This window comes from Sinocyclocheilus rhinocerous, unplaced genomic scaffold, assembly GCF_001515625.1.
Source record: "Sinocyclocheilus rhinocerous isolate Xijiao unplaced genomic scaffold, SAMN03320098_v1.1 scaffold2116, whole genome shotgun sequence".
Lineage (NCBI taxonomy): Eukaryota > Metazoa > Chordata > Actinopteri > Cypriniformes > Cyprinidae > Sinocyclocheilus > Sinocyclocheilus rhinocerous.
In genome coordinates this window covers 238,018-255,461 of record NW_015623486.1, presented here as the reverse complement: position 1 = coordinate 255,461, position 17,444 = coordinate 238,018, and the positions used below count along the sequence as shown (strand labels likewise).

General features: G+C 35.5%; 1 long non-coding RNA gene across 1 annotated transcript in view; it reads right to left on the bottom strand.

Moving 5' to 3' along the window:
* LOC107755146 (uncharacterized) overlaps positions 1-16,815 on the bottom strand; it is a 22,005-nt gene extending 5,190 nt beyond the window's left edge. The window contains exons 1-2 of the long non-coding RNA XR_001641664.1: positions 16,799-16,815; positions 2,223-2,225 (exon numbers count right to left, since the gene is read on the bottom strand). This is a non-coding gene — a long non-coding RNA (uncharacterized LOC107755146). The remainder of the gene's footprint in view (positions 1-2,222; positions 2,226-16,798) is intronic.
* Positions 16,816-17,444: the final 629 nt, after the last annotated feature.

Here is a 17,444-nt window from a genome sequence, read left to right as displayed (position 1 = left end):
TACTCTTTGTGATTGGTTTTTGGTCCTTTGTATTAAACTATACATACATGCATGGTGCTGTTTTTTTTTTCTAATTGTTTAAGCAACTTTATTAATTATATATGGTTTATAAACATTATTTTAAAATATTATGCACTTTTTTTCAAAGATAGTCGTGTTATTTTATTACGCTTTGAAGAAACGTGCATAATATTTTGCTCGATGCGCCCTCTTGTGGCCTCAGGAGAGAAGCCAAAAGCTTTTTTCCCCCTAACAGAAATTATGCCTTTTTAAATTCGAATATAATTCGAATTTTGATAATATTTAAGTAGAAAATTCGAATTTAGTTTTTCAGTCATTTTGACAGCCCTACTGGTTGCTGGTGCATATAAGCTTCAAAAAGAAAACCATCATAAAAGTAATACATTTGATTCATGCACTGTTTTTCAAGTCTTCCGAAGACGCTTAAATTTAAGTTGTTATTCACTAATATAACTCTCCTGGACACGTTCATGAGTTCTTGAGTGAATCATTTGTTTCGAGTCGCATATTTTCAGTGAATCCGTTCGCAAAATTCACTAATTAAAATTGTAAGTTGTGTAGTAGCAATCAATTAGCAATGTGTAATCCTTGAGAGAATTGTTTTTTTGAGTCAAATCTTTTTATTGAATCAGTTGATCACAGAACTGATCTGATTCAGTTCAACTCACTGACTCAATTCAGTCACAGAGGTGAAGATTAGCAGTGAATAGTGACTAGGGGTGTGCAATATTTATCATCTATGATAATATTGTAATTGTTGTTTTAACGATGTGTGAGCTGACATTATCAAGTATGTCACTTAAAAAAAAAAAAAACACATCTTGAGAGTCCAAAGCATTCATTGTGTGATAAAACATATTAGGGGTGTGTGATATTAGAATACTATTCTATGAAAGCAAAGTAAGTTATGAAAGCAAATATCCCTGTATGGGTTTTTGTTTTTTATATTTATAAGATAGTAGCAATATCACACAAACAAGAATGCTGTTTTCCTGAATATCAGCGTATGAGCGTGATCGCAAATGTGATATTAATATAACAGTTCAACAAACAAGTTACATTTTAGACACAATAATGTCTGTTTTTTCTGTTTCGCCAATGAAAATAGTTCCAAATAAAGCCAAAGCATAACATTTGTGCGTCTTTGAGAAACACTGCAATGTTTTTTTCATAAATGAATCTGTTTTAGAATGAATCACGTGAGTCAATGATTCAATGATCCATTCATAAAGACAGTCACTTGCTTCGTTTCTAAATGAATCAGCCGTTTTGAACAAATCATTTGAATTTATGATTCAGTGAATCACTCATTAAGACAGGGACTTGCTGCCACCTACTGGCAGTGACCCTCCTACATCAGCCAAGGTACCAGCACAAAAACACACTTAGCTAAATATAGTTTAATTATCATTATCTAAAAAATCCTAGAAAATATTTAGATTTTTTTTGCAATGTCACACACCCTTAAAGGTGGGGTAAGCGATTTCTGGTAGCCAATGTTGACATTTGAAATCACCAAAACAAACACGCCCCTACCCCAAAAGGGTCTCACCCCTATTTCAAGTTTGTTTTGCTATTCGGCCCGAATCAGTTTTCTAAAGCGTTTTTGAAAAATCGCTTACCCCACCTTTAATAGTGACTTAAATTAGGGGTTGTCCTTTATTTGAAACTTTACAGGGCTCCAGACTCATTCTTCCCACTGGTCGCTCTTTTGCGACTAAATTTCTCAGTTGGTCGCACAAGCACATGATTCGGTCGCAATTTAAAAAAAAAAAGATTATTATTATTTATTTATTTATTTATTTTTGCGCTACAACATGAGATTAATCAATGCATGCTGATGAACTTTTATCATAGTTTATAGTTATATGGAAACGAAAGTGGTTAACATTCAACCCGCTCTTTTTCATCAGTAGTATTATTTGTGATTTGAATTTTGTGAACGGGAGTTCCTCTTTTGCTATGTTGTAAGCCGGGCTTCGGGTGCTTTCACTTTCAAATTCGCAATCTTATTGTCACGTTTTACAAGAAAAGATAATTGTCTGTTTTGCTTACATACATCTACACACCTTTCACTTTTTTAAGACTAAAACAAAAGATCGATTCATTATTATTCTTAATTAAAAAGCACAACAACAAAAAAACAGTAAGATACAATGACAAACTAGCTTACAAAATACACCACATGCTGTATTATATACCGACTAATAAATTACAGAACGTTTAGCAAACACTGAGGAATCAAATAAATAAAAAAGAGAGCTTACATAGCATAACGTGAGGCAAACAGCAAAGATAACAAGCTTTTCAAAATGAAAACAAAAAGAAATGTAAAACTAAACTTGCTGTCGGTGACAGTGCTCGCATGTTTTTTTTCCCCCACAAGAATACCAACGTTCACCTTCTCTGGTTTAAGAAGTGGTCTTTTACGTTACTTTAGCTTGAAAACCATCCATCTTTTCCTCAATATTCGCGTCATTTTTGCTGCGTGCAGCTTCGCGCTCGTGCTGACATGGCAAGTATAAACCAGGCTCTACTCTCTAAGCGCTGCGCAGTTCAAACAAGTAGCGCTGTTTCGTTATGCTTTCAGTTTCGTTTGTCGTTTGATGTTTTTCATTAAAGGGGTGGTTCACTGTTTTTTTTCTAGGCTTGATTGTGTTTATGGGGTGCAGTCTAACATGTGTTAATGCTTCGTTTAAAAAAAACGCATTATTTTTCACATAATTTACCTTTATTTCACACCGCTCTGTCCCTTCTCTGAGAAACAGGCTGATCTTTTCCTGTTTTTATGAAGCCACACCCTCAAAAATAGAAACAGTTTTTGATTGAAAACAATCAAAATGTAAAAAAACATACACAAACAAAACCAAATTAAACACTGCGGCTCGTGACGATACATTGATGTGTAAAGACACACTCTACACTCTACTGACACTCTATCTACAATCTCAGATAGGCGATGGGCTCTGATTGGTTAGCTAGCCCAGTGTGTTGTGATTGGCTAAACCACCTCTAGTGCGCATCTAAACGTCCCGCCCCTCACCTCAGCTGCATGTGCTCCGGTTGTATAGTAAACAACGGTGTCATTAAAGGGATAGTTCAGCCAAAAATGAAAATTTGATGTTTATCTGCTTACCCCCAGGGCATCCAAGATGTAGGAGACTTTGTTTCTTCAGTAGAACACAAACGAAGATTTTTAACAGTTGCAGTCTGTCAGTCTTATAATGGAGGTGAAGCTTTTAATTTACGGTTTTATCCTGATTAAAGCTTTAATACAGTACGGCATCTGCACGCTCGTCCATGTATAATGCTTCTCATAGCTATGTGAAAATAATTGGAACAGTTCATTGTTGGAGCTGAGATGAATGAGAGAGAGAGATGCAGAGCAGGGGGACGTGAGGAACAGTATTAAGAACCGCTGCTTTAGAACATTGATTTTGAAACTTGTGAATCAATTAGAATCGTTAGAAGACAGAATCGCGATTCATATATGAATAGATTTTTACGTGCACCCCTAGTTTTCTCTTCCTCTTCTCTGAAGCAGCTCAGCATGGCCTCGCCCCCTTTGCTGCCTTTTCCCGAGGGCGGGGTTTATCTGGGTTTGTGATGTCACGATGAAGTAACTCGTTGTAGTCCCTACCAGCCGTTTTCGTAGGCATTAAACAGCCAGAATTTTAAAAGACGATATCTCCGTTTGCATTGAACTTTCAGCTTCGTAACTTTGTAGATATTGTTTATGATCAAACAGCAACATTACACACTAACTAACGTTAAAAAAGTGAAATCGCAATCAACCACCCCTTTAAAACAGAGACTGACTGGATGCGCTGTTAACGAAATCACCTGTGCATTAATTTTAAATATAGTTATGTTAAAATTTTGCAGTCGCACCAGTGCGACCTCTAAAAAAAAATGTGTCGCAACAGCAGGAAAAATGCTCGCAAAATGCGACTATTTGTTCGCAGTCTGGAGCCCTGCTTTAAAGCTTCAGTCTCCATTCATTGTAATCGCATGGAAAACAGCAACCAGTGCAGCCTTGGGAATTTCTTCTTTTATGTTTGATGGAAGAAAGAAAGTCAAGCAGGTTTGGAAAAACATGATGACAGAATATTAATACAGTAACTGTTGCTTTAATCCTGCATTGTCATAATTTTTAAATCCTGCACTGAAAAAGTCTTATAGAGAGCGTGATGTTTTATTTGGGTTGTTGTTGTAGCTGAGCGTCTGCAGTGGTGGTGTGTTGACGTATGGCTGTATACATTTACTGCGCTCACAGTGAGCTGCTCTATTCATCAGTCTTAAATAATACGGCTGCACTTACTGACCCTCACTGATTGATTTTATTGCTCTTGGGTTGAGCTAGTGTACTCGCGGCCGAGTGTTTGGGGTTTGTTGTTGCAGCGGCTGCGCAGGTGGACAGCTGATTCAGCTGCTGTATTTCTGCTGTCAAATTAATGATTCCTCGTTAAGTATAGCTTTGCGAGCACGCCATTTTTTTTGCAAACGCTTGACGTGTTTTCTTTGTTACTGTGGCTGCACCTGACCTCATTACTCGAGCTTTTTTCAAATGTCTGTGTCAGTAAACCAGATTTTGTTATTATTCAGAAAGCTAACTATAAACATGTTGACTTGAGTTAATATTTTCCATCCAAAGTGGTGGACCTGAAAGTACCATAGAAGGAAATATTGTTATGCTAATGCATGCTATAGCACCCCTTGTGGCAATGCAGTGCATATGTGTGTTGTTCTAAACAGACTAATTTCACAGACTGTAGTAATGTATTATCCACTATAATAAAGAGTTTTCCACATTATTATTATATTACAATTATAATGTATAATGTACAATTATAAATTATATATTACAAAATTATTATTTTTTATTATATATATATAATGTAATGTTTATGTGTGTGGTGTGTAACAATTTTTCAATTACACACACATATCATTGTATATTATGTATTATTCCATGGTCTGTCTGAATACTGGATTCTGATTGGCTGGCAGGTATGCAGTAAAACCGTTTAATGCACTATAGATAGATAGATAGATAGATATACACACAAACATACATATATACATATGCTAACAAAGTTTGGTAAAATGTTTTTAATATATTAGTTATTTTTGAATTATTATTCTTATTATATTTTTGTGTGTATATAAATATATAAGTATGTGCATGTATATACAGTATATATATATATACTGTATATATATATATATATATATATATGTATGTGTGTGTGTGTGTGTAAAACTTTTTCAAATATTATTACTGTTCTATGTACTTAATAGATTAATGCATACACACACACATATATATATTCTTATATAAAAAGTTGTTTTTAAAATATTAATTTTAAAATGAATTAAATTTATTTTTTACATGATTATTATTATTATTATTATTATTTAGTGTACATTTACAACACTTGTTTAATTTTACCTTGGCATTAAATCACAAAATCCTCCCAAAAATTTGGAAACACTGCTTTTTCCTATTTTGAAAATTTGTGCAAATGTAATAGTGCATTTTTTTTTAAACAAATAGAAACACAATGGGATTAGTGTTTGTCTCCCATGTGCCTCTAAATAAGTTTCCATTGCTTTAGTTTCCTTCGGTGTTCCAAACATGACATTGTGAAAATAGTTGCATCACACATCTGAATTCAAAAATGCATGTAATTGTGCTTGCGTCATTGAAATCATCTGTGTTCTTCTGTAAAGTATGTTTCAGGCCTCATAAAATCACTTGGTGATTGCATTTTTATTTCCTGTGTTGTTTCGCATTTGATTGTTTCGTGTCCCGCAGTATTTTCGTGTTCAGTGTGCACTGACAAACTCAGCAGGTTAGCGCAGTTTCAATCGGCAACTTTCATTGAAAACGAGTGACTTGTGGTTGCCTTATCGCTTCAGATCTCTTTGAGTGTGAACGCCCCTTTAAGGTGGACTGATTCAGTGGATTCCTCTCGGTTGAAGTGGGCGGATTTAGGCTTGTTTACAGCCTGTTTTTTTGCTTTTGCCTTCATGGTCTGCAGCCTTCTGTCAGAGACTCCATTTTGTTTTTAATAAACTGACACTTATTGGTTGTTCAACGTGAAGGGTGTATAAATATATACGTGTATGTGTGTGTGTGGACTGGCTGTCTCCCAGCCGTACACCCAGAGAATGCAGCCCTTCATATGCTTACAAACAGTCCTTGGAAATCCTACTTACACAGAGCGCTACTACAAGAAGAGGAGTGTGTGTGTGTGTGTTTATAAATATGTGTCTGTGTCTCTGAATCTGTCTACTCCATCACACACACACACACACACACACACTACATGCTCTGTGCCATGCACATTTCAGAGCAGCATGTTTTGTAACCATGAGGACTCTGGGATTGGCTTGAGCTCCGTTTGCGGACTGATGTTTTGAATGTTTAAACTGGAAATAAAACACATCGATGCAGCCAGTCGGCGTAAACACAACCTAAAATCCAAATCCAGAAGATTGTGTCATTAGACTAGCTTTGTGATTCCTCTTAGTCTCCCAACTAAACACAGATATGATTTAATAACGTTCAAGCAGCAAAAACAGCATTAGAGTTAAGTTTGATTAAATTCTGTTAATTCAGTTCAAACTCTCCATTTCAGTGAAATGATTCAGAACTCTTGATTCAACAATTCATTTGCATCAGCAATGTGGCTTTTATTAATATATAATATTTATTTTTTTAATATATATATATATATATATGTTAGTTTCTTTTTATATTTTATATTATATTTATTTTTATTCTAGTGTTGTAGTAAAAATAAATATAAATTTTTTTATTTGAAATATAAACGTAAGTAAATATTGCTGTTAAGGATATTAAATATATTTAATATCTTAATATAACTAGAATTTTTACTTTTTTAACCTATTGAATGAAACATTTTAAATCTACTTTGGTTGAAATGTTGGTTTCTCTAAAAAACTAAAATATTTTCAAGACCTTTCAGACCAAAAGCACAAACATAAATGAATATCAAAACAAGGCAAAGAAATATTTACAAATTTTAGCTAACTTTTTTATTTTTATTTTTTTTAATTTTTTAACTTTAAACATTTTGTATTTGGTCTGTTGAAATGATGTTCCTCTAAAATGTCTTATTAATTAATATTGTATTATAATATTATTAATATTATTATTTTACTTTTTGCACAAAAATGTAAAACTTAATATATAGTGAATATCCTAAAAATGCTGAAAAATATTGAAATATTTCAGCTATATCATTCAGCCTTACTCTTTTTCATATTAAATCTCAACAATCTACTTCCTCTTCCAGCTCCGGGGCTGCATTATAATTGGGACGTATCATAGACTCTTCATTTTTATTTCTGTCTGTCAGTCTTATTCTTCCAGCTTTCATGGGTTGAACATCACTGAGGATGTTTTAAGGCTTTCTCATTCCTGTCACGTTCCCAGACGAGTGTGAAGGAACTTTGACACCATCAGAGACGCAGACGCTCTTCAAAGATCTTCCAGAGAGCAAAGAGATAACAGAGACTCTCTGAGCTTTTTGTGTCGGAAAGACGGACATTAACAGAGCGAAAAAGAAGGACGTTTTCACAGTTGTCATGTATTTCATCATTCGTTTCAGTGCGAAAGCTAACTTGAACTTCATTTGGGTGTCAAGATTGCGTCCATCTGATTAGATTTAATGAATGAATCAAATCTGAAATCATAAGCTACTTAAATATTTAATTGAGTTCAATTTCAAAGCTAAATCACATTAATATGATCCAGCAGGCTTTATGCTCACATCTTTGCTTTGTGTATTAAACAAATGGATTTCCAACTTGTAAAACTGCCAACCTCAAAAAACAAACGGCTTAAAACATCGAATCTATTTAAAGAGGATCTTAACATGCACATGCATCTCATCTCAGCGTTTGTCTTTTATCATCTTCCTTCTTTTGGACTGTTGTCATGACAACACAAGTTATCGAATAAATGAAAGTATTGAGACCTGTCTACACACACACACACACACACACACACACACACACAGACAGACGTGCGCTTGCAAATTTCCATGGAGCAGGTCCCTGCATTGGCGTAGGTGAAAGCTGCTCTGATGCTAACTTTAGAGCGCTTAAATATTCCAGCATAAAAACACATTAGCATGGACTACACAGATACACACCACCATAGTAACACACACACACACACATCAACCTGCACATATGCATCGCACGGCACCAAACACACAACATACATTTTCCCGTTTAAAGTGCATTAATATTTCTCTGTTATCACACACACTCACACACATACACACACACACACACACACACACAGGTGTGTCCATTCATAGACTGGGCTCTCGCCGTCTCAAATCCCTCAGATTCCAGGGTCTGATCCAGGTCTCAGCGGGACATTAAAGTTTTTTCCGCTCTGGAATTTTGGGGAAATTATATTCATGTTGTGCAGCGATAGCGTTAGCACTCCGAGCGCTCTGATTGGCTGCTGTGAGAGCGATAGAGGGATGTGGAGCGAGTGGAAAGTTAGCAGCAGTGGACGGCTGGGAGATGAAAGGACGGCTAAAGCCGGGATGGAGGGGTTGACAGAGAGAGAGAGAGAGAGCGAGATGATATCTCTTTATCCCTGGCGTCTGGCACGCAGCGCTTTGTTCTGGACGTGTGTCTGTGTGAGGAACGGCTCGGTGGCACCACACCCCTCAGATGATAAATAATTAGTCACATATTTCAATGGCCGTTTTACATATTAACAGGCATTTTGTGATTAGATCGTACATATTAAATGTTTAATGCCATAAAATTGATTTAATGCAATTAATACATTTAGTTAATTTGAGTAAATGCATTATTATTTAGATGAATATTTAGGTATTTAGATTGAAAATAAGTGTCGACTACATTTTTCAAATATTTCAATTTTAATAAAATTGTTTACATATACCATCTAATTATTAAATTAATCACATATATCAATGGCCAATCAATTGTACCTCACCACATTTCACCAATATGCCATAATTTGTTAATTTGACTAAATGCATTATTTACAGTGCCGTGAAAAGTTTTTTGCCCCCGTCCTGTTTTTTTTTTTTTTTGCATATTTGTCACACTTAAAAGATTCAGATCATCAAACTAATTTTAATATTACACAAAGATAATGCAAGTAAATACAAAATGCAGTTTTTAAATGATGATTTCATTTATTAAGAGAAAAAAGCTGTCCAAACCTACCTGGCCCTATGTGAAAAATGAATTGGCCCCTCCTGTTAAATCATGAAAGAACTGTAATTAACCACGTTATTTTAGAAAGCTGAGTTCAATTTCACTAGCCACACGCAGGCCTGATTACTGCCAGACCTGTTGAATCAAGAAATCACTTAAATAGAACCTGTCTGACAAAGTGAAGCATGCTTAAAGAGCAACACATCATGCCGCGATCTAAAGACATTCAAGAACAGATGAGAAACAAAATAGCTGACATGTATCAGCCTGGAAAGGGTTATGAAGCAATTTCTAAGGCTTTGGGACTCCAGCGAACCACGGTCAGAGCCATTATCCACAAATGGAGAAAACTTGGAACAGTGGTGAACCTTCCCAGGAGTGGCCAGCCTACCAAAATTACTCCAAGAGCGCAACGACGACTCATCCAGGAGGTCATAAAAGAACCCAGAACAACATCTAAAGAACTGCAGGCCTCACTTGCCTCAATTAAGGTCAGTGTTCATGATTCAACAATAAGAAAGAGACTGGGCAAAAACGGCATCCATGGGAGAGTTCCAAGGCAAAAGCCATTGCTGACCCTCAGCTTTCTAAAATAATGTGGTTAATCACAGTTCTTTCATGATTTAAGAGGAGGGGCAATTAATTTTTCACGTAGGGCCAGGTAGGTTTGGACAGCTTTTTTCCCTTAATAAATGAAATCATCATTTAAAAACTGCTTTTTGTATTTACTTGCATTATCTTTGTGTAATATTAAAATTTGTTTGATGATCTGAATCTTTTAAGTGTGACAAATATGCAAAAAATAAAAAAAACAGGAAGGGGGCAAAAACCATTAAGGCACTGTAGATAAATATTTAGATGAACGCTTCCTATAGAAGTTACACCGTCAAACATATTTATGTTTAATGTAATTTATTTTTGGCAGTCCCGCTATTTATTCACCATTAAATCTAAAACTAAAGTGAAACTGAAAAGCAAAATAAAAACTAGGGGGCATTTTGAGAGCTGTAGAAACACAGATGTGCTCTCACACACTTCGTCACTGTCTTCTTCATTAGCGCAGGACTCGTTGAGGTCACTGAGCGCGATCGCAGTTTCAGTTACAGACAGACGGCCAGTAAAGGAGAGAGAGACTGATGCTGTGGTGATGCAACTTTAGACTTGAGCGTTTCCCATAGAGCCCCCCTCAGCTTACACACACACACACACACACACACACAGGGAAGGTTTGAGGTGGCGCCCCGACCTCTTTATTTATTAGCTCTGCTGAGCTGTGGAGTCTGTGGTGTTTTCTTCCGAAATGCCATGCATGTGTGAGTGCATTTACGTCCGTGTGTGTGTGTGTGTTTGTGTGTGTGTGTGTTTGCGCGCTCAGGCTTCAGGTATTCAGCAGGTTCGGATTTTAGATCACTTCACCAACCATGACGCAGAAATAAACAGCACTGGAGAACAGATTAACAGCCTTTAGTCTTTCCTACATGCCTGTTTTATTAATGTTGCTTTGGTTTGTTAAAATCATAAAATGGTAAATTTTTTCATTTTTATATTTGTTTTATATTGTTTTTAATATTTCTGTATTTTTATTTTAATATTTATTTCATTTTGTATTTCTTATATAATAATTGAATACTTATATTTGTTTAGTTTTTATATTCATTTCATTTTATATTTCTTATATAATAATTGAATACTTATATTTGTTTAGTTTTTATATTCATTTCATTTTATATTTCTATTTGTATTCTGTATAGTTTAATATAGTTTAAAGGGGTCATATGACGTTGCTAAAAGGAACATTATGTTGTGTATTTGGTGTAATGCAATGTTTTTTTGCGGTTTAAGGTTAAAAAAACACATTATTTTACACATAATGTACATTATTGTTGCTCCTCTATGCCCCGCCTTTCTGAAACGCGTCGATTTTAGACAAAACATAAAGGACTATCATAGACGCTGCTGTAATTGGTGCTTCCTGAACTGGAACTTACAGCCAATTGGTTGCTGGGCAGACTTCATTTTGGGAAGGTGTTGGTAGAGCTATCATGTTCAGTGTGGAGAAGTAAATGTTGATGGGCAGTAGGCTGTAGATACCTATTTATGTGTACAAGACCCACTTGCACTGTTTCTTTGGTTAAAGTAGGATAGTGACCACCTGAGATGATTTTAAAACATTGAGAGAAACTACAAAATAGATACCCACTTTTAAGTTGTTGCTGTGGTATCCTATTTCTGTACATGGTTCCTTTTTTAAAACTATGCTCTTAAAAATGAGTCTGACAAAACCCTATCAAATTGTTATTCATCAGCAACAAGCTGCCAAGGCAAAAGTAGCTATAAAGCAAGTTTGTAAAAGAGCTGTCTGGCCAGAGAGACCCGATAAAGCACTGTAACAGTGAGGACCGGTGATAACAAGTTTGTTTTTCAAGGTGTCATGTTCCACGGGCCAGAAACTCATTCACAGTTAGCTGTGAGGGTCTACCCTGTGTGATTTGGCTGCCCTCATCTAGAGTAATCAATTCAAGGGGATGCTATGAATCATTAATTAGCCTGACCAATGAAGCTTATAATTTAGCATATACAGTGCTCTTACAACTTACAGAAGGTGAAAACTAACCCTAATGCCTGAATTGGATCTGAAGAACTTACAGTAACACTATGAGAGGTTTAATATATTTAATATAGTTTAAAGGGGTCATATGACGTTGCTAAAAGGAACATTATGTTGTGTATTTCAATGTTTTTAATGTGTTTATGCGGTTTAAGGTAAAAAAAAACATTAACGTTTCAGTGGCCAAAACCGTAAAATGACCAATTAGACATCAGGTACTGTTCACTTTTCTCTAACGCGTTTACAAAAGTAATAGCCACCTAATCTTTAAAGGGGTCATATGATGTTGCTAAAAAGAACATTATTTTGTGTATTTGGTGTACTGAAATGTGTTAAAAAACACATTATTTTCCACATACTGTACATTATTGTTTCTCCTCATTTGTTGCATCCAGTGGGGACATAATTATTGATTATTATAATGACTTATACTGTCTTTTTACGCGTTGCGTTGCATCGCGCCGCGTAAACATAAAACTCTTGTCTGCATTTGTGATCGGAGAAATGACAAACAACAAGTGCTACTCTACACTGCTCAAAACTCGTGTTTGAATCATCAGTGGCAAATTCTTTAAAGTCCCTGTAAAGGCAATATTAAATATGTGTTCTGAGTTTGTCACACCACATAAAAATGTATTATTAACCACTCAGCCAAATTTGAATGATGAAAAAATCCGCCAAGTAAATAAATAAGTGATCAAAATCTTGAAAAAATGGGCGGTATCCTCTGCTCTCAAATGCTGGGGGCGTGTCCACTTTTTGCGCTGAAACCACACAAGCACATAAGTTAACACTCAATGGTGGGCACGTACTGCCGACAATGGCACCAGTTGTCGGCAGGACGGGAGGATGAAGGCCGAGGCGGGAAATAGTCGGTTCGGCCCCATTTACCAGTAACAGCGGATTATCAGTGAATCCCAGTTGTCTCCGATGAAAGTTTATAAATTTATCCGGTGTAAAATGATCACTGCAGAGGCGGGTTTTGGTGGTGATCCTCAGCTCTCCATCAAGGTGGCTCTTCACAAGGCGTGGTTAACTCTTAACTTTTATAAAGAAGATCTCTTTGGATTTGAGACTTTAGTCTTTGCAACTTTACAGATCTTCTTTATGCACCAAGAGCTTGTAACACTCCAAAGAGAAAGGAAAAATTGAAATCGCATCATATGACCCCTTTAATTTGAAGTACTAAAATAACTGCAAATAAATAACAATAATAATAAAATTCTTATTTTATTTTTATTTGAAATGTTTTATATATTTTAATATTAATATTTAAATGTTCATATTTTTTATTTTCATATTTATTTATTTTATATTAATTTAAAAATATTATTTTTTTATATTCATTTAATGTAATATTTCTAATTGTATTTTATTTACTGCCATTTAATTTAATTAATTACAATTGTATTTGGTGATGTGGTTCAGAAATTACACATGGTTTATTATGATTTGCTACTTGTTAATTGGTCGCAGGTAGTATCAGGGGGAGGGACATTTGCATTCGAACACATTTGATTGGACAGAAATCAGTGCAGTCCAGGATGAGTCATCAACATATTAAATCTGTTTTAGAAGATAAAGACTGTATATTTTAAATGTGAATATGTGCTAAAATAACATTTAGGAGTACACTAGCATATCGATGTGACTAAAAAGTTAACAAACACTGACTAAAAGCCACTAAATTCGAGTTTTAATATGTTTCTAATATTATTTTTACTTGTACAGTAGAGATAAAGGCAGCGATAAAGATCAGTATCAGAGTCATTTTGGGTTGTAACATGTGATCATCCAGCTCCGATATTGAGTGCGGTTTGTTGTTGTGCATGTCTGCGTTTATATGAGTGTTTTTGTGTCTGACTGCGGCACGTAAACAAACCAAATACCGTGGGAATGGAGAGGTGTGAATCAGAGTGTCTCTCTCTCTTTTACTCGGGCTCTCGGTCTGTCTCCATGTCTGGCTCTCGACTCCAAACCAAAATGAGTTTTCCTCTTGTGTCAGCAAATAATCGGAGATCGCTCCTAACCCTGCGCAAGCCTATCACACACACACACACACACACACACCCATGCTGGCTAAAGCAAACATGTCAACCAATCAGGGCTTTCAAGTATTCACCAGTCCTCAGGATCTGTTCCCTGGAGTTTATTTAGGTATTGATGTTGTTTTACTACAGTTTCTGCACTGGGACTTAAGAGGCTGTTTTTCAGGTGTTTCATTGCCTGATGTTGTACAGAGATTATTATCCTAGATTGTTTTTTGGCTGCGGGAAAAATATTCATAGATAAATGTTTTTACTGATCTTCAGTTTATGCACGGGATCTTAAAATTATTTCTGTCAATTGTAACATATATATATATATGAAAAATTAATAAAATGTGTGCATGTTCCTAAAATATACATGTTCCTAAAACCCCAAATCAAGCCTTAAATTGAATAAAACCTTAATATAAAAATATTGTATGTAGAGAGAGGTTTTATTTTTCACACACACACACACACACACACACACACACACACACACATATATATATATAATACTTCTTTATTTTATTGTGTGTAATGTGTGTTAAAAAATTGCCACATTTTTGTTTATTTTATATTTTTTATTTTCTTTAATTATAATTAACTGAATTTATTATAATTTGAATAATTAATTTTTATGCAAAACACAGCTAAAAAACATAAATAGATTCATGTATTTATTTTTACACACACACACACACACACACACACATATATATACACATATATAATATTTTATATATATATTCAGTTCAAAAGTTTGGGACCAGTACAATTTTTAAAGTCTCTTATGTTCACCAAGGCTGCATTTAATTGATCAAAGATACAGAAAAAAACTGTAATAATGTGAAATATTATTACAATTTAAAATAACTGTTTTCCATTTTAATATGCTTTCAAATGTAATTTATTCCTGTGATGCAAATCTGAATTTTCAGCATCATTACTCCAGTCTCCAGTGTCACATGATCCTTCAAATGTGAAGGATCCGTCTTTACTATATCTTTTTTTTATCAATTTAACACATCCTTGCTGAATAAAAATATTAATAAAAAAAAAAGAAGATTTTCCTAACCCCAAACTTTTAAACAGTAGTGTATATTGTTTCAAAAGATTTCTATGAGTTTGAACGGCTGTCAATGGATCCAGATGGTGTAGTTACAGCATCTACCAGTAGGGGCGTCCTGGATCATGATCTACACTCGTCTCCACTCATCCACCTCTTCTTCTGCTCTCTGTAGCTCTGCCTTTCTTTATATCTGCTCCTTCCTTCTCTTTTCATCTTGCGCTTCACGATTACAGCAGCATGATGAGCCAGCCTAATGTTTGATGATTAATGGCTCATTTAACGCTAATGAAGGAAAATAAACAGAGCGAGCCGAGAGAAACAGAACATGTAGAAGTGACCTAAACAAATTTCTGTGGTCTGGATCGCTCACAGTCATTGTTTTGAAACTTGGCAGCGTGCAGCATTGAGAAAAGAGACCCACACCCATAATAAAGCAAAAAACTGATAGGAACTGTAGATACGGGCCGTCGTGCAGCAGTCAGTAAATCAGCGTCTGATGGACCCACCGCCGCGGCTGGCATCGGTCTGCATGCGAATGACTTCATGCGGATGACAGCATGTCTTCTAGCCCCATTACCCTGATTTGAGGTGGCTACGCTGCAGAGATTTATGGGTAGCATTGAGTCGCTCCCCACAGGAACCGCAAGCGTGGTAGATTGTGCTGTAGCCACACCCTCAGCACTCACACACACTCACACACACTCGTGAGGTTTCAGAGCGTCTGCGTCTCCCACTGTGACTCACTTCACATTCATGGTAATTGTCCGGTGACACTGAACGCAGATCTGCACATTCCCTCTGTCCACAGCATCCTCACCCAGAGGAATCTTTTATTGCTCTGATGCTGCTCTTTAACACCCTCAGCACTCACACACACTCGTGAGGTTTCAGAGCGTCTGCGTCTCCCACTGTGACTCACTTCACATTCATGGTAATTGTCCGGTGACACTGAACGCAGATCTGCACATTCCCTCTGTCCACAGCATCCTCACCCAGAGGAATCTTTTATTGCTCTGATGCTGCTCTTTAAACACAGGCTTCTTGTGATTGTGAAATATGTAAAACGTATCAGTGAATTTTATTTTATTTTATAATTATGCAGGACATAAGTCAAAAACAAATACATGAATTCATTTTATTTTTTATTTATTTTTATGTAATACACAACTTGAAAACATAAACAGAAAAAAATATTTAATTTTTGATTTAATTTTTTTTAATTTTTTTTATGCAATACACAACTCAAAAACTTAAACAGAAAAATTGATTTTATTTTTAATTTAATTTCTATTTTCTACGCAATACACAACTCAAAAGACATACGCACATAAATTAATTTTTCTGATCTTAGGAAGCATTATGGTCGAAAAGCTCCTGCTTACATTATTTAAAGGGGTCATATGATGCCATTTCAAATTTTCCTTTCTCTTTGGAGTGTTACAAGCTGTTGGTGCATAGATAAGATTAGAGCCCGACCGATATGGGTTTTTTGAGGCCGATACCGATTTAATGCCCTTTGAATGTAACGTGTACGTTCCCTTGGAACTGGAATCATGGCGGAATTTCATGTGAAGTCCACTTCACAGGGCACTTACGGTCGAATAAGACCACGCTTGAATGGCCGTTCAAAGTTTCAATGGTTTTCCATAGACTTAAGCTTTAAAGCGTTTCATCCAGGTCGCCAGTAGCAAACAATAGAGCGCGCTCTGCTGGGCAAACTAAGTAATTACACAATTTCAAGCATTTTATCTGCGTTATGCTGTATGTTCTGTAAAAAAAAATTTTTTCGGTGGCATATTCGCCGATACCGATATATCGGCGACAGACTCATATCGGCCGATAATATCGACAAAACGATATATCGGTCGGGCTCTAGATAAGATCTCTAAAGTTGCAAAGACTAAAGTCTCAAACCCAAAGATATTTAAAAAACGAATGCTTGAACGTACATCAGCGTGATAAAATCTACATCAAATGACAAAAGCCATCTTTGGAAAAAAATTATTTTTTTGAAATGAAATTTAATTATTTAGTTTGTCCCATGTCCCATTAGATTGCATGGAGATGGCGGGGTTTATGACCTATACTGGGACCAGCCACCTGGGGGCGATCGAAACGCAATGGCTTCCCTTTTTAAGACTCGTGCGGCACACTTGGTTTTGTCTCAGGAGAAACAATAATGTACAGTATGTGGAAAATAATGTGTTTTTTGAACCTTAAACCGCATAAACACATTTCATTACATCAAATACACAAAATAATGTTCTTTTTAGCAACGTCATATGACTCCTTTAAACCAATTTTGTAGATAAATTAAGTGTGAATTTCTTTACAAAAGTGACATGTTAATTAAATAAAATTTAACTGAATATGTTTTGAATGTATCTGATTATGTATGATAAGAAAATTGTTTTATTTTTAATTTATTTATATGCAATACACAACTTAAAAATATAAACAGAATATTTTTTTT